The sequence below is a fragment of the Aedes albopictus genome, chromosome 1, assembly GCF_035046485.1.
Source record: "Aedes albopictus strain Foshan chromosome 1, AalbF5, whole genome shotgun sequence".
NCBI lineage: Eukaryota > Metazoa > Arthropoda > Insecta > Diptera > Culicidae > Aedes > Aedes albopictus.
In genome coordinates, this window is record NC_085136.1 from 293,342,922 (window position 1) to 293,364,079 (window position 21,158).

Consider the following 21,158-nt stretch of genomic DNA (forward strand, 5'->3'; position numbering starts at 1 on the left):
TTGTGCTCATATACTTGCGTGCATGGTTTGTTGTCGAGTTTTATTGTTCGTGAATGGTAAACAGTCATTACATAATTATGGCTCACCTGTAATTATGGGTCAATTCCATTTAAATTGCATAGTGAGCTGTTTTATCAACAATTCCGACAAAATGACCCATGGACAAGTGATTTGTGAACTTATTTATAATAAAAATGTCCTATTGTATGGCACTTATTTGTGTTCTACACAATTTATGCCAAAATTTTGATCTTAATTGCTGTTTTAATGTATTTCACTAGGGGTGGGCATTTTACCCCACACATGTCTCAGAAGTCTGGACCCTTGTATAAAAATTATAGGAGTCAAATTCAATACTTTTCTCGTCTGGAACACAAATAATGGAAGTGTGCACAATAATTTGTGGGAATATCAAGAAGAAATTTCTTTTAAAATATGTAAAAAAGTGCAAAAAATTGACTGGCCAAAATTAAATCAAAAGTGGCAAAAAGCATTTTTTTTGTGTTTTTGTACAATTTTTATAGTAAAAATATGTAAACTAAAATGTTAAGATGCATTTTTATTCTTATTTTAACGATTCCAGCTGAAAAAAAGTATAAAAAAATAACGTTGTTTCCTTCAATTAATACTGCGCATCTTTCCCCCTATGGGCGTTATGGCCACAGTTCCCCTACACCAATTTGCGAATTTTTAGGAATACTGATTACCAATTTGCATGAAACTAGTCTAAATAAGGCCATATCAGGGACAATCGGTAAGTGGTAAAATGTGAACCGAAAGTGGTAAAATGTGAAATTGAACCAAACCCATGCATGTGATGTGGTACCATAAAACTACGCTAATTCGACAATGATTGCTGTCAAATTACCTAGGTAAACTTTTAATTCGATGAACAAACCCCTATTTTAGTGGTTAGTTTGTTTTTGAACACAGATTTTACAGATATTGTGGTGGTACGAATTGATAGCTTGTTCATTTTACGATTGTTGGCTCCCGAAGTTCACTGTGGTTGATCACCAAACGAATCAGGTGTCGGAAAGCACCAAATTTGAACTTCCGGAAGTAGCAGCTGCACGAGGAGCCGCTGCGGGTGTGAGTAACATCACAATATCGGATCGTTCGTATTTACAGTGTATTACACTGTGACATTTGATCATTTTTTAACTCGACAAACATCGAATGAGCGGGGTACGAATTAAAACGTGTCGTATTAAAGAGTGATGAATACACAGGGTTCGACAGAACATCAAATAGGAGCTTTTTTGATAACGTTTTCTTCACTACTTACGTTCGTGTTTTCAACGTCCAATAAAATATAACCTAAAATGTGCAGAAAAAAAACTTTGTCGAAGACCGCAAAGTGATCTGTGCTTGTGTAAAAGTTATATCTTAGTTTGTTAGTATCGTCTTGATACTGATCAGCCTCCAGTGTTAGTGAAGGTGCTCAAGCAGTCAACTGAGACTTCTGATATTATTTAGCTCTGCATATACGTTGAACATAACGTCGGACTATGTACCATCAATAAGTTTTAAGTCAATGCAATGATGGCTTTCATAAAATGCTTGCTTATTTTTAAATATCAGGATTCAGGAACACTTTGACATACGTCGACGGAAAGATCGTGAGAACATATACGACGAGAAAGGCACTATCACCACTAGGTGGATTAATTTGGGTTTTTTTTGATAATGTAACAGAAATTTCTTCAAGAATTTCCCCAGGGATTTCAATATGATTTCCCACAGGACCGTCTCCAGAATTTCTCCAGGGATTCATCAAGAAAATGCTGCAGGAATTCCTGCTGCGATTTTTGCATCAATATTTTCAGTACTTCCTGGAGGAATTTCTCCAGAGATGCCTGCAGAGATTCCTTTAGAAATTTCTTCACGCATTCTTCCGTGTTTTTATCCAGAAATTTATTCAGAAGTTTATTCATCGATTTTTGAGGAATTCATTCAGCAATCTATTCAAAACCATTTTCAATAATTTTTGAAGCAATTTTATTAGAAACTAGCTGTACCCGGCAAACTTCGTCTTGCCTACAGCGTTTTTTGACGTTTCAAGTTTCTAGCCAAGACAAAGTCCCCGGTCAAAATATATTGAAGTTCGATTTTAAAAAACTCTCATTTTTTCATGTTTTTGCCTCATGAACCTTCCTTGGGTGAAAACTAACAGAACAAAACTAAGACGACCAAAATCGGACCTTCTGTTCACAAGTTATGCGCGGTCCCACGTATGCCACTACTTTTTCATATATATATATATATATATATAGATTTATAAGATCTTTTTTCACTGGAATCTACGCAGAAGTTTTTCTGGTGTTTCTTTAGATATTTCAAAACGGATCCCCAGTGCTTGCAAAATGAAGCGTTTTCCCCTGAACGAAGCAAAATTTGCTCCTCTTTGACCGACGCTGTTCAACCCAGAGCGGTAGCTGTATACCTTCATTGGCTAACATGCTTCAGAAGCAAGTGGGAGCATGAGCAATCAATTTTATTACTGAGAGTGGCAAACCGAGGTTCATATGCGTGGTGGCTCTCTGAATCTTTCTCTTCGCCGACGTATACGGCAATGAATATACTTAGTTTTTATCCCGTTATTGCAGTGCAAATAACTAAAACTCAAATCAAATCGATTACAATAGTCACGAACAATATTCCCATACCAACAGAATGATTGTTTTTACAAATTTTGAGCAACAAATAAAACCACTGAATCATTTCCCCATCTTCACACTCACCGCAGCAACTGAGCATGAACGATCACTAGCCAGTTTGCTTCACAAGCGAACCGACCGATGAGGAACAGCAGTCGCAGTTGGTTCGGGTTTTCTTCGCTCCCTTTGCGTATTTGTTCGTAGTGGTTGCTGGCGCTGATAACTGGTCGTTTCCTTCATATTCACTCAATTTCAAGCGCTGCGGATCCCTTTAGATTACTTTACTTCAAGAAAATCGAATCAATTTTTTTTAATGAATTCCCTGAAAAACTTGTTTTTCCGTGTTGGATTAAGGAATTTCTGCATCCTAGTAGATATTTATATTTGTATTTGAATTTTAAATAATTCATCTGACATGTTAGTCTTAATGAATAAAATTAATTAATATTACATACATACATTTATACGACATTTAACACAGATTTTATACGATTATCGGTTCATTAAAAACGAAGAATTCCTCCACATCTGTAAAAGCACGTATACACGCTGAGAAGGGCTCGTTGTAGTCATACATTATTATTGAAGGATCACCGGAACAATTTGTGAAAGACTTTTTGAAGATAGGTCTAAATAACTCCTAAAATAAATTTATGAAGCAATCCCTCGAGGACGTCTGAAGAAACTTCTAAAACAATCTCCTGAAAATTTGTGAAATTCGGATTCAAGGAATCATTTCTATAATAATTCCTGAAAGTATCCCGGGAAAAATATAGTAACGATTACATGTTGGAACTTCTGGAGGATTTCCAACTAAAATTCTTGAAAGGAATCCTGGAAAAAATCATATTTTATGAAGTAATCCCTAGATTTACTCCTGTAAAAATAGCTGAATGAATCCCCGAAACTCCTGGCTTAACCTCTTGAAGAATTCCTGAAAAAACCCTATAGGAATTTCATTTAAAAAAATCTGAATCCCAGGAGGCATTTCTGAAGAATTCCTGGAAGAACAACTTGTAGGAATTCTAGAAGAAAGCTGTGGAGCTATACCTATAAGTACTTTCTTGAGGAACTCCTGAAAAAATAAGGAGGAAAATTCTTGGTCCAATACCTTAAAGAAACCCTGAAGGGATTCCTGGAGTAATTTTCAAAAAAAAAAAATGAACGGAAAGCAATACATTCTACATTGACACCTAACAAATCTCTGGAATATTTTTTGCTGAAATCACTCAAGCAATTCCAGCTAGAATCTCTTTTCTGCAAAAGTTCCGAAAAATATCTATAAATACTATAAAAACCCGTGAACTCATTTCTGGTGGTTTTATTGGATTTTAATGCAGGATTACAATAAAAGTGAATCAATAATCCCTCACCACAACACTCGGTTCGTGGCTGCAGTTCACCATCCTCGGCAGCTTCCCACATTTGCCAGACCTGGTCCTGGTCCATTTTGCATGCTGCCCTCGAGGTATTCTTGTACCATCAGGATCTCTTTCAAACTCCAGCTTTGCAGAGTTGTTGTCTGGCATTCTCACAATATGCTATGTCCCTCGTATGCTTCCTGCTTTTGCGACCTTCCGGATGCTAGGTTCACCGTAGAGTGCAGCGAACTCGTTGTTCATTCTTCGTGGTCAAATTCCACCTCACCAAATTGCCCTATAAATTGAGATAAAGCTCAAAATTGTGACGTGCTAGAGCATATCTGAGCCCGGATTCGGATGCAGCAGCCCAAGATCTGTCAGAGACACATTAGTTTGCTCTTGAGACAGACCAAAAGTTAATTTTTGTTACGCTGTGTAATCAATAATCCAATGAAAACTACCAATGTGTCAAATGAAAGGTTTCGATCTATACTTTTTTAGAAAAATGCAGAAATCAAGCTAATACTTGATTTTTGTATTAAAAGTAGCACTGGCCAAAATAGAAGCATTGCCGCAGTTTTGGCCATATTCTCAGCTTTGGTTTATATTTTGGCCAATCACGTGTATTTCTTATGGGAGTGGCCAAATTAGAAGCACTCTGGCCAAAATAGATATATGGGAGCTGATTTTTTAAGGAAAATTTTTTTTTTCTTCAAGTTTTTAATCAAATTGTATGGTTTTCACAGCTGTAATCATCATATTATATTAGAATCTACTAGTAAAAAATAAATTCATGCCGATTTAGATCGTAACAGGCTGAATACTGCACTATGGCCAAAACTCCTGGCTGGCCAAAACTGAAGCTTCCACCCTAGATGTTATTTCTGTCTTTGGTTACATGAATCATGTAAAGTTTGACAAAAAAAATGAAATTTCCCATAGCAATCTCATTCAAATTTCAGCCACATTACAGAACGCGAGGGTGCAACTAATCAATCGCATCAAAATTTTGATAAGATTAAATTTCAACTTCCCCATACAGCGATAACACATCCTTTTGTATGTTTACACCTCAAGAATCTGAAATGGTGTGATTTGTTGAGATCGCTTTAGTTTTGCTCTTTCAAATATATTTATCACTTGCATTGGTTTTGTTAACTTTCGTAATTCCGGCGAAGCACCGATCGCTGGTTCTGCAAAACTATCGGTAGTATCTAATGTCATCTGCTTCATGCCTATTTTCTTGCTTACCGTTCATCAGATTATCAAATTAATCGCCGTTTTATGCGTCGAATTCAAGGGTTGGTATACGTTTATATTTGACCACTTCCGGCGGGACAGCCGGTTTCGGAACACTGCTGGTTTATATATGGTGTAAGGCTATTTTACTGGCTATCGTTCAGCAGATTATCGAAACAGCTGTTAGTTGATGTGTTGCATGGGTTTGATTCACTGTTAAATATGACTGATAACTTTCGGCGGGATACCCGGAACCAACTTCACGACACTACCGGTTGTCCCAAATATGGTATGTGACCATTTTTTTTTCTACCTGTTCATCAGGTTGTCGAAAAGCCGCGATTTGATGTATCGCGTGTGTGGATTTGGTTCTTTTTTACATTTGGCCACTACCGGTTGTCCCAAGGTTTGTCCCAAGTATAGTCAGAGACTAATTTTCTTACTAACCGTTCATTAGGTTATCAAAAAAGCTGTCATATGATGTACTGCAGGTATGCATTAGGTTCACTTCCATATTTGACCAATTCCGACGGGACACCCGGAACCGGTTCCGGAGCACTATCGGTTTCAGATAAGGTCTGAGACTATTTTCCTGCCCACCGCTCTTTTTTCTGGATGTTTTCCTAGCTGTGCTTTGGCTATCCTGTAGCACAGGAAAAATGTCGAACGGAATCATCAAGAACACTTTGGTATTCCAGTTCCCGGAGGGTGCGGCAGGTCCCACTTTGTTGGAGATCGCCCGCTTTGTGAAAGCCTTCGATGCAGACAAGCGGACAATGCACTAAGGGCCAGAATCGCAATCTAGCGGAACTAAATTAATTACTCCAAAACGAAGCATTTCCGACACATGGTATCTTCGACAAAGTTGTTTGACATCAGCAGAGGCATCTATCGCTAAGAACGTAGTAGTTCACAACTCGTCCGCATAGGTGGCGCCACCATCTAACTTCTTTGTTTTACGTCCTAGAGAATTGGCGTCTTCGGCAAAGTTGTTTATTTTGGCAACATAAACAACTCTTTCTCAGACGTCAAAAGTCCACAGCCTACTGTTTTAGAGTTATTTAAAAAATAAAAACCAATCAATGAAAAAACAGTTTTTTAAGCTAATTTCGACATTTTTACCAGAAACCATGTGAGTTTAATTTTTTCTCCTAATGCATATGTGTCAAACCAAACACATTGTACGGGAATATGTTGAATATTATCATTAAAAATTAAAAATAAAAATACAAATTCGAAAAAACAGTGTAAATGTCATGCCTTAATATCTCGCAAAGCGCAAAAAATCGCAACTTCAAATTTTCAGCAAATACGATACTGCCAAAAATTTGGAGAGGTATTTTTTGGTGTTTTTGAGATAATAGCTTTTTAATAACAGTATAGATATAAGTAGTGTCAGCATGTAAGTTTTACTGTTACACATGAGAGAGTTTATGTCTTCGAAAAAGTTGTTCATTTTGACTAAATAAACAACTCTTTCTTAGACGTCAGAATTCCACGGCCTCTTTTCGAATTATTGCATATAAACTAGATTATATTGACAAAAAATGACTATAAAACACATTTGGATGCAATAGTATGAACTATTTTTATTGTTTTTACTTTTACGATACATAGTAGGTCATGAACATGTCAGTTTCGTGAAGCTTGAGTTTCACAATCTTCTATCAACGTCCTTTCCATCACGATCAAATCTGACTATCCATGTCAATGGTTGCTACTCCGTGATTGATCTGAGCTGGTTCCAATTGCACTGAGATCCAAATGAATAAGGGCTGGGACACTCCACTTATTCTCAAAGTGCAATTTAAGCAGCTCATACATTTTGGATCAATAACGGCGCCGGCCACGTCCTTATAGTCAGTTGGGAAGGGAAAGGAATGTTAGAGTGTGCTGGTTGTTGCTACTAAAGACCGAGATCACCTCTGCATCCCCACAATCAGCACGGACTGGGGTATTTGTTAGATGGAAAGGATGGGAGATCTGAGAGTCACCGTTGGGTCGGTGATGCGATCCATGGATTGGGGGTTATTTATAGTGTTCGTAAGGTGATACATTGTGTGGTGAATAAGGTGAATAAGGTCAAGCGGCACAGCGCACTTTGGTTGCATAACTTGTAGGCGTTATATACACTGTGCTGTGAGTGGAAGATGGAAGGGAGGGAAACGACTTTTTTCCAATTCGTTTCTGGTTCTAGCGATGGCTATGAACATATGAATATACATGAGTTGTATATGTGGAGAAGAGAGAGAGAGAGAAAGTGGATAGAAAGATACAAAGTAGGATGAAAGGGACGGGCCAGGGATTGAACCCATGACCTTCTGCATGTGAATCAGAAGCGGTAGCCACTAGACCACCAAGCCCGGCAATCTTCTATCTACGTCCTTTCCATCCAAAAACAGATCCACGAGCTTTCAACAAGATATTTCGCGCTCTAGAATTTAAAATGATTGATAAAATAGGTTAAGCTTAAAACATTTTGAAAATGACATGCAAAAAATTTAAAGATATCTTTACCCATGCTGACAATAGTAAATTGACATTTGCTTGATCTTCTATGTATCGTTAAAGTAAAAGCAATAAAAATAGTTCATACTATTCAATAAAAATGTGTTTTTAGTCATTTTTTATCAATATAATCTAGTTTATATGCAATAATTCGAAAATAGTAGGCCGTGGAATTTTGACGTCTAAGAAAGAGTTGTTTATTTAGTCAAAATGAACAACTTTTTCGAAGACATAAACTCTCTAATGTGTAACAGTAAAAAGTTACATGCTGACACTACTTATATTTATACTGTTACAAAAAAGCTATTATCTCAAAAACACCAAAATATACCTCTCCAAATTTTTGGCAGTATGTTCTCCTAGTATTGCTTCGTATTTGCTGAAAATTTGAAGTTGCGATTTTTTTTGCGCTTTGCGAGATATTAAGGCATGAAATTCACACTGTTTTTTCGAATTTGTATTTTTATTTTTAATTTTAATGATAATATTCAACATATTCCGGTACAATGTGTTTGGTTTGACACATATGCATTAGGAAAAAAATTAAACTCACATGGTTTCTGGTAAAAATGTCAAAATTAGTTTAAAAAACTGTTTTTTCATTGATTGGTTTTTATTTTTTAAATAACTCTAAAACAGTAGGCTGTGGACTTTTGACGTCTGAGAAAAAGTTGTTTATTTTGCCAGAATAAACAACTTTTCCGAAGACGTCAAGTCTCTAGGACGTAAAACAAAGAAGTAAGATGGTGGCGCCACCTATGTGGGCGAGTTGTGAACTACTTCGTTCTTAGCAATAGATGCCTCTGCTAATGTCAAACAACTTTGTCGAAGATACCATGTGTCGGAAATGCTTCGTTTTGGAGTAATTAAATTAGTTCCGCTAGATTGCGATTCTGGCCCTTAGTGCAATGGAGTCAAGCTACAAGATCTCCGATGAACGGGTTATCTGCATCAAGTTCAAAACAGAGGCTGCTATGAAGGAGGCGCTACTGCAGAACCCGGAGCTACATACGTTCCAGTACTCCAATGGCGACACAGTGCAAGTACGAATGACGGTGGCTGGAGGATGCATACGTTACGTGCGTGTCTTTGACTTGCCGCCCGAGATATCTGAGCTGGACGTATCGTTGGTGCTCGGGAGATATGGTACGGTGAAACGTATGACCAGAGAGAGGTTTCCGGCGGAGTTCGAATTGGACCTCTTTACCGGTGTCCGAGGGATCCATATGGACATTAAAAAGGAGATACCATCAACCCTGTACGTCGCGAATCGAAGAGCTAGGGTGTACAGTCAGGTTTTTTTTTACGCGGTTTTCATTTACGAGGTTTTTTTTACGCGGATTTTTGAATTAACGCGGTTTTTTTTTACGCGGATTTTTGAATTAACGCGGTTTATTTTTACGCGGATTTTTGAATTAACGCGGTTTATTTTTACGCGGTTTTTTGAATTAACGCGGTTTTCATTTACGTGGATTTTTAATTTTAAGCCGGAATTTTTCCAAGCATTATTATAGAGTTTTTTCTACATATTTCTGTAGTTTTGGTGCTTAACAGCATTAAAAAGGTAGAATATGATGCAGAGTAATTTTCTGGATATCCAAGGACATCCCAACTGTTCTGAGTTTAGATCCTAAAGTCTACGTCTGTAACGGTAACTTCTTGCATTATACAAAGCAACGATTTGTAATCTATTATACCCAGTAAGTCTTTTAAAAGTTCAATAGACAGTTTCAGATCAGTCGGGATATCCTTGGTCATCCAAACTGTTCTGGAGTTTAGATCCCATATTCTACGGGTGCAGCGGTAACTTCTTGCAATATACAAAGCAACGATTTGTAATCTATTAAGCCCAGTAAGTCTTTTGAAAGTTCAATAGACAGTTTCAGATCAGTCGGGATATCCTAGGTCATCCAAACTATTCTGGAGTTTAGATCCTAAAGTCTACGGGTGCAGCGGTAGCTTCTTGCATCATACAAATCAACGATTTGTAATCTATTATGCTCAGTAAGCCTTTTGTAAGTTCAATAGATAGTTTCAAATCAGTCGAGGTATCCTATGTCATCCATAATATTCTGGAGTTTAGATTCTAAAGTCTACGGGTGTACCGGTAACTGCATTCATAATACAAAGCAACGACTTGTAATCTTTCATGACTTACTGAACATCTCAAAGTTTAATAGACAGCATCAGATCTGTTGAGATGTCTAAGGACATCCAAACCGTTCTTGAGATTACATGAACTTTTTTCATTGTACAAATCTACGATTTGTAATCTATTATGTCCAGAGATTATTATTATATCTAATATTGTATCTATCTATCAGATAATTATGTCTATTATGTCCATTTCTGGCTGTTCAATTGGCTGATTTGGAATATTTTAAAACTATTTTGGAACAATTATTGATTTAAACCCTGTCTAATTATGTATAGCTACTATTTTTAGCTTGAGAAACTACTGTCATAGCCATAGACTTTAAAAACTGAGTTCCAGAACACTTAGGATTACCTGGAATATCCCAAATTTTTCTAAGAATGCTTTGTGACCTTTAACTATCAACCCTCGAGCAATCGCGCTGTTGTATTTTATTCAACACGTTGAAATAATCTCGCTTTTCGTGTTCAGTAATTAGCGTGGTGCTGACGGTGGTGGGCAACCGCGCGAGTTACGGAAGGTTAAGTGAACATGATTTACTGCCTGTACTTCGACACTTATGCGACAACTGTGAGATGGAGTCTTAACAACCAGTGTTGCAAAACTTCATCTCATTCATTTAAACATTAATCAACAAATCTTTTCAAACATGTTTCCTTCTATTCATGTTCAAAACGATGTCATTCAATCAGGACACCTATCAAATGAGAAGCGAATCCTTGTCAATTGAATACATTGTCACTCGAATGAGTAGCTGGGCACGAAACACGAGAAAACCCTGCAAAATTCCGCCAGACTGAAAAAATATCGAATGTCGGGTCAAAGTTGGGTCAATTTTTATCGAATGTTGAGCCACTGTTGGACCAACATCGACCAAGTATTGGGTCCATGTTGGGTTTGGTGGCCAAAATAAAAATAGGTGAATGATAGGTTGATGTCGGGTTTGACGTCATCAATGATGATAAAAGCTTTAAACCTTAAAACAATAGCTTGGCAGTTTGTGTAACTTGTAGAAATTTTGAGTGACAGACAAAAATCTTAAAATGTTGTCTTAAAATAATTCGTTGAGTTCATTTTTTAATATAAAATTAAGAAGGAAATTATTGAGTTAAAGTTATAAAACATGGTTTTCATTTACGCGGATTTTTGAATTAACGCGGATTTTTGAATTAACGCGGTTTATTTTTACGCGGATTTTTGAATTAACGCGGTTTATTTTTACGCGGTTTTTTTTACGCGGTATGTATCCCCCGCGTAAAAAAAACCTGACTGTATTACGAAGGGCTGAAGCAGCGGTGCTTTTTGTGCAAGGAGGAGGGCCATCTGAAGGCAGACTGCCCCCAAAATAAACGACGTTTACCAGAAAGTGGTGCATCCGGGGTGGCAGTATCACCAAGCGAGAAACCAGTAACCTGCAAGAATACATACGCCGGTGCAGTGATCGGAACCGCGGCATCAAGCAAAATCAGCGAAGAACCCCAGTTGTCAATGGTGAAACTGGTATCGGCGAAGGATGACGGAGTGGCGCAGAGGGTGGTGGATGGGAGCTCCTTAACCGTCCGTGTGCCAGAGGACCGGGAGTCTGAGGCTGATTCCAAGGTAAACACTGAGGAGGAACCAGGCACAACAGACGAGCTCACTGCGGAGGACAACGAGCGAACCAACAAAAGACCTCTCACAGCAAGCAGCAAATCCGGGTCCGACGATGGTGGTGTCATGTTTGTTACAGTTGACCGATCCAGAAAGACTCGTAAACAGAAGCGGTGTAACGAAGATGCGGAAAGGCCGAATCCACTGGCAGTAATTGCAGCTGCGGTGCGAAGCGATGAACGGATCACCAGGTCAAAATCCAGACGCCAGCAGGAGGAGCGATCGCGATCACGAAGTGGTGTGAAGGTGAGTCTCTCCAATGCTGCAACCGATAAATGCTGATTCTGACATTTAATGTCAATCAACATTAAACGATACTTCGAGTCGCTGTCTGCTCGAAACTCGAATCTCGTATACAACATTGAATGCAAGTGACATGAACTTTGTGAGAAATATTTCAACGGTCAATATTAATGCGATAACAGTGTGCTCCAAAAAAGAATTGCTAAGAGATTTTGTGGTACAAAACGATGTCGATATTGTACTACTACAAGAAATTGCGTTTGACGACTTTTGTTTCATTCCTTCACATCACGCGATTGTTAACCGTAGCGATGCGAATGTTGGAACAGCGATACTTATAAGAAAAACTATTCCATTTGAGCAGATCATAATGTGTCCCACCGGCCGACTCATTTCCGTGGTTATCGGTGGTCTCAACGTCATAAATGTTTATGGGCATTCGGGATCGCAACATAGCGCTGAGCGAGATGATTTGTTCCAGAACAAATGATTTGCATCTGAATAAGGGACAGCAGATTCTAATAGGGGGCGACTTCAACTGTATATTGGATGCAGTTGATTGTAGAGGGAAGTACAAACCCTTCTCAAAAGGACTACGCAATCTCATCAATTTGTTCCAACTCGAGGACCTTGGGTTGAAAAATCGGGACTACACCTTCTTGCGACTTAATTCGGCATCTCGTCTGGATAGGTTCTACGGTGGTAAAGACTTCGTTCGACAAGTTAAAAAGTACGTTACAATGCCAGTTCCATTTTCTGATCACCACGCAGTAGTTCTCAAATTCGAAGTCAGCTCCCGTGGCTTCGTAGCCGTGCGGCTAGTGTTACCAAGCACTTAGTCGCATCGTGCTGAGGAGCGTGGGTTCGATTCCCGCCGCAGCTGTCAGGAAAAGTTTTCGGCTGTGCCACTGGGCGTTGCATGCTAGTCCGTTGTCTAGTGTCGTGCTTCCTTCAAAGAGCAAAGAGCTCACTGGAAGCATTGAACGTGTCCGTGTCTTTTAAAAAAAATAATCCTCCGGCTATGGGTAGAGGATATTGGAAAATAAATGCTTCTTTGCTGGCAGATGATGAGACATCTGAGGAATTTGCTCAAGTATTTGCCAGTCTAAAGCAAAGACGCAAGCATGCAGTTAGCTTTTCGGAATGGTGGTCGTACGACTTTAAGAACAAAGTGAAAAGTTTCTACAAGTCCAAAGCCTTTGAATTCAACCGAGCTCATGCAATAAAGAAAGGAAGTTGCTACAGTCAGTTGAATGACTTAATGCGACAGCAGTCTGATGGCTTGGACGTACAAGAGAAGATGAGCAGTGTAAAGTCAGTACTTGTCGGACTGGAAGAGCAACGTTTGGCAAGCCTTCGTAATAAGGTGCAGCCATCTACCATGCTCGAGAATGAGAAATTAAGCATATACCAGGTGTATCGCGTTATGAAGCGTGGGTTTATTACGCCACAGCTGACAATTGAAACTCCGGAAGGATACACAACTAAACAAGCGGTGCACGATCACTTCGAAAAATAGTTCAGTAAACCACAAGAGCAACAAAGATCAGCTTATTCCGCCTTGAACCATATCAACAAACTGCTACCACGAAACATGGGAAACAACCTAATGTCGCCAATAGGATAACAGGAGCTACTTGCAACAATCAAAAGCGCAACAAGGAAAAAAGCTCCTGTGCCTGATGAACTTACCTATGAGTTCTACGAAAGGCACTTCGAGCTGCTCAAACAGGATCTTTTGAAACTTTTCAATGGATTTTTGGACGGATCTATTACAATCCAAGAGAACTTTTCCAACGGAATCATCGTCTTGATCTTCAAGTCCGGGAATCGAAACGATCTACAGAATTACCGTCCAATCAGCCTTCTGAACACAGACTACAAAATTCTAGCGAAGTTATGTGCAAGAAGGCTCAAAGCATGTATGGAACTACTCATCGGAGAAGGACAAACAGCAGGACTTGAAGGAAAATCTTGTACACAAAACTTGGACAAGCTGAGAACGGTAGTTGCACGGGGTCAACAAAGCAAGCGAATGCAATTTGCGTTGCTGAGCTTAGATTTGCAGAAAGCGTTCGACTCTGTAGATCACACCAGGCCTTGGGAAACACTGGCGAAATATCAACTTCCAGGACAGTTCATTGAGTTCGTACGAAAGCTGTATGGCAACGCATCGTCACAAGTGTTGGTGAATGGTGCTCTAACAACATCGTTCAGGATTTTTCGTTCTGTACGTCAAGGGTGTCCATTATCTATGTTGCTGTTTTCACTCTACGTGGAACCTCTGATCCGGCAGCTGTACGATTCAACGATGGGACTAATGATAGAGGGAAGATTTTATAAGATAATGGCGTACGCTGATGACCTTACACTGATAGTAAGAAACAATGAAGAATTTGATCTTGTGATGTCTATAGTAACTGATTTTGCCATACAAGCAGCAATCCAAATAAATTTTCAAAAATCTGGATTCTTAAGGTTCAATAACTGCTCGTTAGGGCCCCAAATGATACAAGAGAAACAAGAATTCAAAATTCTAGGTATAATAATTAGAGATAATTATAAGGACATGATTAGGTCTAATTTTGATAAAGTGCTAAGAGCCTTCACTACTGCATGTCATAACCACAGTGCAAGAAACTTAAGTCTGATCGAAAGAGTAATGATTTTGATACTTACTATCAAAACTGTGGTATTTGGCTCATATGTTACCACCTAATAATTCGCACATAGCTGAAATTAAGAAAAGAACGGGCTACTTTCTATGGAATTCCTACTTCTCCAAAGTAAATAGGAATCAATTATATCTCGATTATAGTGAAGGGGGTCTCAAACTTATAGACCCAGAGAGTCAGTGTAAGGCACTTTTTATTAGGAGTATTTTGTATGACTGTGGTACAAAGACCAACCATTTCTTGCTAAAACATTGTAATATTAATTCATCCATAAACACAAAGAAATGGATCGAAGAAGCGAAAAAGCTTGAAAACCATTCATGTACTGAAAATAATAGGACATTGTATAATTACTTCATTGATGAACTAAAAACCTAACCCATTATACAACAAAAGTTTCCGCAACTCTGGTGGGACTGCATTTGGGAAAATATCAATCATTCCTTCCTCAGTCTAAAAACTAGGTCATTGCTTTACCTTATTTTCAATGATGTTATACCAAACAAAGCAAAAATGTACAATTATACTGATAGAGTTGACAATAATATTTGTGAAATATGCAACAAACCTGATACAAATATCCATAGAATTAAGGAATGCAGCAAGTCGGGAATTATATGGAACTGGATTACAAATATTATCAAACAAAAACTTAAACTGAAATTAGGGTCACCAGAAGAAATTTTGTATTACGGCATAACTAAGAAAAATCATTCTAAAAACGCTGCTCTCTACTTGGTAGCGGAGGCAATGGCATACAATATCCATCATTATAGAAACCCCAGCCTATTTTCGTTCCAAAAAATTATACGGGAAGCAAGGTGGAATAATAGGAAAATGTTTAGAACATTTTTCAGCACGTGTCTTAACATATGTTAAGCAGGTAACAATTGTTAAGATCTAAGATATTTGATGCCTAATTATTACCATTTATGTATATGAGGTACGATACATTATAAGGTTGTAGTTAGTATTTTAAGTTATGATCCGTAAATAAAAAGTTTTAAAGAAAAAAAAAAAAATTCGTCGAGCTGAGTTGATTGATATATGTGACTCGACCCTCCGGGACTTCTATCAAAAAGTTATTTTTGGAGTGAACATACATTTAGCCTTTGCATTACACTTAGTGTACGAGAAAGGCAAAAAACATGAAATCTAATGAGATTGGAAGGTATTACTACAAGGGAACTCTTATCTGTACAAAAGATGTAATTTGAAATTTAAAATGGGGTACCTTAGGGTATTATCGGCAGGTTTGTTCTCTTTGTCATGGGGGATATTGTCAGCCTAATGGCCTGAAGCTTGGCCATTTAACTTAGCTTGGTTGGGAAGGATTTAAGGCCAACTCTGGATCCAACAGATTATAAAAAAAAAACATGAAGAGAACAAAATTTCCGAAAATACCTAAGTTTCCCTATGATGATTCTTCAAATTGATTCAAATAGAAATGGGTATGTTTCAGGTATAGCTTTTCGTACGTTGAAAGTATTCGAATATATGTATACTACGCAGAAAATAAAATTCAGAACTCTTATCAATTTTTCTCGCCAATATTTTCTGAATCTTATGGTCAAAGATGGGAACACTCACTTGCAGAGAGTTTATGTTTTCTCAGCTCAGAAGCGTGCAATCAAGAAATGGTGTATGGACGACTTTTGCCTTATGGTTTTGTCTAAAAGTTTGCCGAACAGAGTAGAGGTCTCACACGCATACCGAAGTCGTGAAGGAGCTGCGAAGGCAACTCTCCACGAGGTGAATGTAAATTACACTCACCTCGTGGAGAGTCGTTTTCACAGCTTTGTCACGACTTTGATATGCGTGTGCGACCCCTACTCTATTTGGCAAACTTTTAGACAAAACCACAAGGCAAAAGTCGTCCATACATCATTTCTTGATTGCACGCTTCTGAGCTGAGAAAACATAAAGTGAGTGTAACTCTCTGCAAGTGAGTGTTCCCATTCCTGCTTATGGTATACACAATACTCATATATTTACAAATCAAAACGGTCAAATCTGGATGAAGTACAGTGTACAAAACTCTCCATCCCATATCTAATGCAAATCCAGTTAAATGATGAGTTTAACCAAATGCATCGAAGCTCAGCAATAATGTGGTGATGGTGTCCCTGTTCGCTAATTTGTAGGTACACAATCATGGCGCCCTCCCTCCAGCTGGCCATGCTGGACAAATCGAGCCACGGGAAGTGGATCGCAAATTGTTACCGGATTTTCGGATGAATTAGCATGATACACATCCGCCGTACTAATTACACCGTTTTTGTTGAATCGAAATTAGCGGACTCATTGATAGCGCTGTTATTGGATTTGAATTGGTGATAATTTGGGCGACGAATTTAAATTGAGTGTAAGCACGAATGAGCTCAGTTGGTGAATGCTCTGCTGTTCAACAAGATCATACTAAAAGTGTCTGGATTAGATTCCCAGTATTTTACAGAATTTATTATACCTAATGGAAATATCTTAGGTAACCTTGCGAATAGGCTTCCGATATGCTTCCTACATTATGACCAGGAAGTTTAATAGTTTACAGCACTAACAAAGCATATAATAGTAATTGGATCGCATCCCATTTAAGCACGAGATTTTTTTTTTTCACGTGCTTTCAGATTCTGTACACGCTAAGCTCACGGTTATCGAAACAAATTGGCTTGTCTAAGATCTTAACAGTAATTAGGAAATCAAAGTTAAATCACCACGAGAAACGATAAGTTTCTTCATTAAACATTCCTGATAAAATTACCTCAACAAAATCAAATTTCTTATTCATGAAAACGTGGCAACAAGGAGAAATCCTTAAATAAACGGTCGACAACAGCAGATTTCTCAACACTTTCCGAGCGCACGCAAATCTGCTCACCCGAATGGAAAAGCTTCTTTTCCGTAGAACCATCCGTCTTGCTGTTAATTATCACGGTATGATGAACAATCTCGCCCCGGTGTGTTTAACATCTCCTCCGTTCGTATACTTTGCTTGAAGCTTGATGGAACACCACACCACACCGGTAGCTGGAGACGGGAAGATATATTAACATGTATTTATGACGTGAAAGCTTACTCCAGTTCTAAGGCTTTTCCGAAGCATCTTGCACAGGCCTATGCCTCTGATATCTCCTTTTCACAATGCTCCTCGAATCCACCCAGACGCAAACGGCTCTTATTGTTAGTCCAGGTGGGTTATCAGCGGCACGTGTTTTCTTGGCTGACAGCTTTCTCCGTTTAGAGTCTGGTGAGACTCTATTTGGCTGACAGGTAGCAAGATACGAAGATACGGTTACGGTGCTCATTACACTTGAAGGAAGATGTATGACTTAATGAAATTTGAAAAGAAACATATATTATGAAAACAACACTGAATATGTTTTGAAGATTAAATTTCACAAGAATTTGGAGAAAAATCGTATTGAACATTCTCTTAACACCTACGATCCCATACAACTTCGGTGAGCATGTCTCAAAATGACCCCAAACCCTAACCCACCTAGTTCGGACGGGAACCGAAAACCGATGCAACAACGGATCGTTTTACGTGTCATTTTACTCTGTTTCCGGCCGTTTTGCTTGCTTGGTGCTGGCTGAGCTGTCGTCGTGCTTATGGCTTCCGGATGAAATATAACCGCTACCTCCGACCATTACTTACTGCTGCTAGGTTGAGGCCCCCATTATGGCAGCTGGGCTGGCACGATACAGTCACAGAACTGGTGCAACAACGCCACATCGAAACGGAAATGGTGAAACACTTTCCGGTTGTCACATTTCACGTCCACCTTCGTTGGTGCGCTATAAGTTTCTGTCGTTGTCGGTGTCGTTCTGTTGGGTTTCCTTGGTGGGAAATATTTGTTTTTCTTTTTTTTTTTTTTTTTTGATTCGCTTTATAAAGTTGGGCAATGTTGCACTACGGCGCAGCACAAGGAACTTCACGACTCGGAGGCAGGAAACGGAAACAAATGGCTGTGCCATAATTTGCATGTGTTAAGCCATTGTTTCGTCCAATTGTTTCTGGTAATCTACCAAAGAATAATTGAATGTTTTACAGCCATGTACGCTCAGAGGTTCAGACGGTTTGAACAATGAGTAAGCGATTCTGCAGAAATTTCTTTGCAGGAGATGTAGGGTATTCTTAAAGGAGTTTATGGATGGATTTCTAAACAAATCCGTGGATGAACTCCTAAAATATTTCTTGGAGATAATTGGGAAAGATTTCGAGGATGACTTCTTACAAACTGCTGAATCTTTAAGAAATCCTTAAAGGAAATCAAAAACGTGTTCAGGTTATCCTGGAAAAAATCATGGTAGCATCCCTGGAAAATAGGATGAAACGATGTCCGAGATTTCTTAAAGAACCCCTGAATAAATTTTTGAAAAGATGCTCAGAGAAATTTCTAGACGAAACCATGGGGAAATTCTCGGAGCAATTCATGGCGGAATTTCTGGAAGTGTACCTGGGGAATTCCTGGAAAATCCCTGAAAAAATTCCTGGGTAATTTTCTGGAAGAATTCCTGGATTCATCCAGATCATCCAGATGATTCATCCAGGATTCTTTGAGGTATAGAAGTCTTGGAGGAATTCATTGAGGTATACCTTGCGGATGTTTGGGATCAGTTCCGGCAGACATTTCTGAAGACATCTGTTGGGGAATTTCCGAAGAAATTTTTCAAGAGGAACCCTTGGAAGGATTTCCGGAAGAATGTCTGAAGAAATCCCTTGAGAATTTCTTGAAGAAATCCCTGGAGGATTTCCTGGAGGAATCCTTGAACGAACTCCTGGGAATCTTGGAGGAACTTCCAGAGAAATTCCTTGTGGAATTCCTGGAGGAATTTCTTCTGGAAGTATTCCCTAGGAAATCCCTAGAATAATTCTTGGGGGGATCAATTGAGGAGTTTTTGGAGGAATTCGTGGAGGAACCGCTGAAGGAATTCTTTGAGAAATCCCTGGAGAAATTCCTGGAGGAATTCCTGGAGGTATCCCTAGAAGAATTCTTGGAGGAATTTCTGGAGTAACTTTAGAAGTAATTTCTTGAGTGGATATTCTGGTACAATTCTTGGAGGAACTTGTGAAATGATTCCATGAGAAGTTCCTGGAAGAATTATTGGAGGAATCCTTGAAGAAATTCCTATATAAATGCCTGGAATAATTCTTGGACGAGTTCCTGTAGGAATCCCTGGGTAAATTTCTGAAGAAATCTCTTGAGGGTTTTCTGAAGGAACTTAAAAAATCCCAGCTGAATCCCTAAGAGTATCTTTAGGGGATTTCTGGGAGGAATCCCTGGAGAAATTTCTGTAGACATCACTTGAGAAATTCCTGGAGAATACTTAGAGAGACTTCTGAACAAATTCGTGGTGGAATCCCTGGAGGTATGAATTTCTGGAAGTGAACCTGGCGAAATTCCTGGAAGATTTCTTGATGGATTTCCTGGATGCATTCCAGAGGAAATCTCTATAGGAATTCTGGGAGGCATGCCTAGATAAATTTATGAAAAAATGCCTTGAGAAATTCCTATAGAAATCATTTGAGGATTTTTTAGAGGAATTCCTGAAGGAATCTCAGGAGAAATTCCTGCATGAGTTCCTGGAAGAGCTTCTGGAATAATCTCCAGGTGAAGTCCTGGAGGTATCCTTAGAGAAATACTGGGTAGAATTTTTGCATAAATTTCTGAAGAAACACAGTTTTTGGTTTGGCATGCAGTTATTCAAATCAGAAGGAAACAGATTTTGTCTTTTTCCGACGTTTCGGCGCAATGTATTTTGCCTTCTTCTTGGGATCATGGAATTCTGTTTTTTGTCATGGGGTGGTTTGATCTAGTTTTAAATTGTCGAAGAAATCTATTGAAGAATTCCTTGAGGAATTTATGGAGAAATTCAATTTTTGCTGAATAAAAGCTTAATCAACCACTTTTACATAAGCGTTTGTTCCATAAGCTCTTATGCAGCTACTTTTGTTTGTTGGGTTCCTGGAGAACTTCTTGGAGAAATTCCGGAGGGTTCTCCTAATCCCTGATGTATTTCCTGGAGGAATTTCTGGAAGAATCCCTTGAAGTATCCCTGGAGAAATTCCTCTTTAAATTCCTGGAGGAGTTCCTCAGAGAAATTTTCGTCGAATGCACGGAGCAATTCCGGGAGGAGTTCTTAGAGCAATTTCAGGAGAAATGCCTGGAATAATTTCTTTAGCAATCCTTAGAGGAGTTCCTAGACTAATTCTGGGTGGATTAATAACTGCACTAATTCCTGAAGGAATTCCTGGAGCAAGTCCAGTAACAATTTAGGAATGAATCCCTGGAGGACTACCTAGTGAAATGCTTAGAAGACTTGATGTAGGATTTTCTGAAGAAATTCCCGGGGTAATTCCTGGAGCACTTCTTGGAGGAATCCCTGAAGAAATTCCTGGATGAAATCCGGGATGAGTGCCTGGAGGAATTCCTGTAGGAATCCCTAGAGAAATACCTTGTGGAATTCTTGGAGGAGTCCATGGAGGTATTCATGGAGGAATTCCTGTCTCAGGCTTCAAGGGGTTCCATGGGGACTGAGGGGCGCTTCAGGTAGTCTCAGCGGATTCCAGGGGAGTTCCAGCGGGTTTCAGGGGCATTGCAGGGTGTTTCAGAGGGTACCATTAAACATCAAGGGCATTTGAAAGGGGTGCTAGGTATTTCTG

At 38.9% G+C, this 21,158-nt stretch overlaps 1 protein-coding gene across 2 annotated transcripts in view; it reads left to right on the forward strand.

Moving 5' to 3' along the window:
* The window catches only part of LOC109431331 (serine-rich adhesin for platelets-like), a 339,832-nt gene that overhangs the window by 292,912 nt on the left and 25,762 nt on the right, over positions 1 to 21,158 (forward strand). The window lies entirely within an intron of this gene.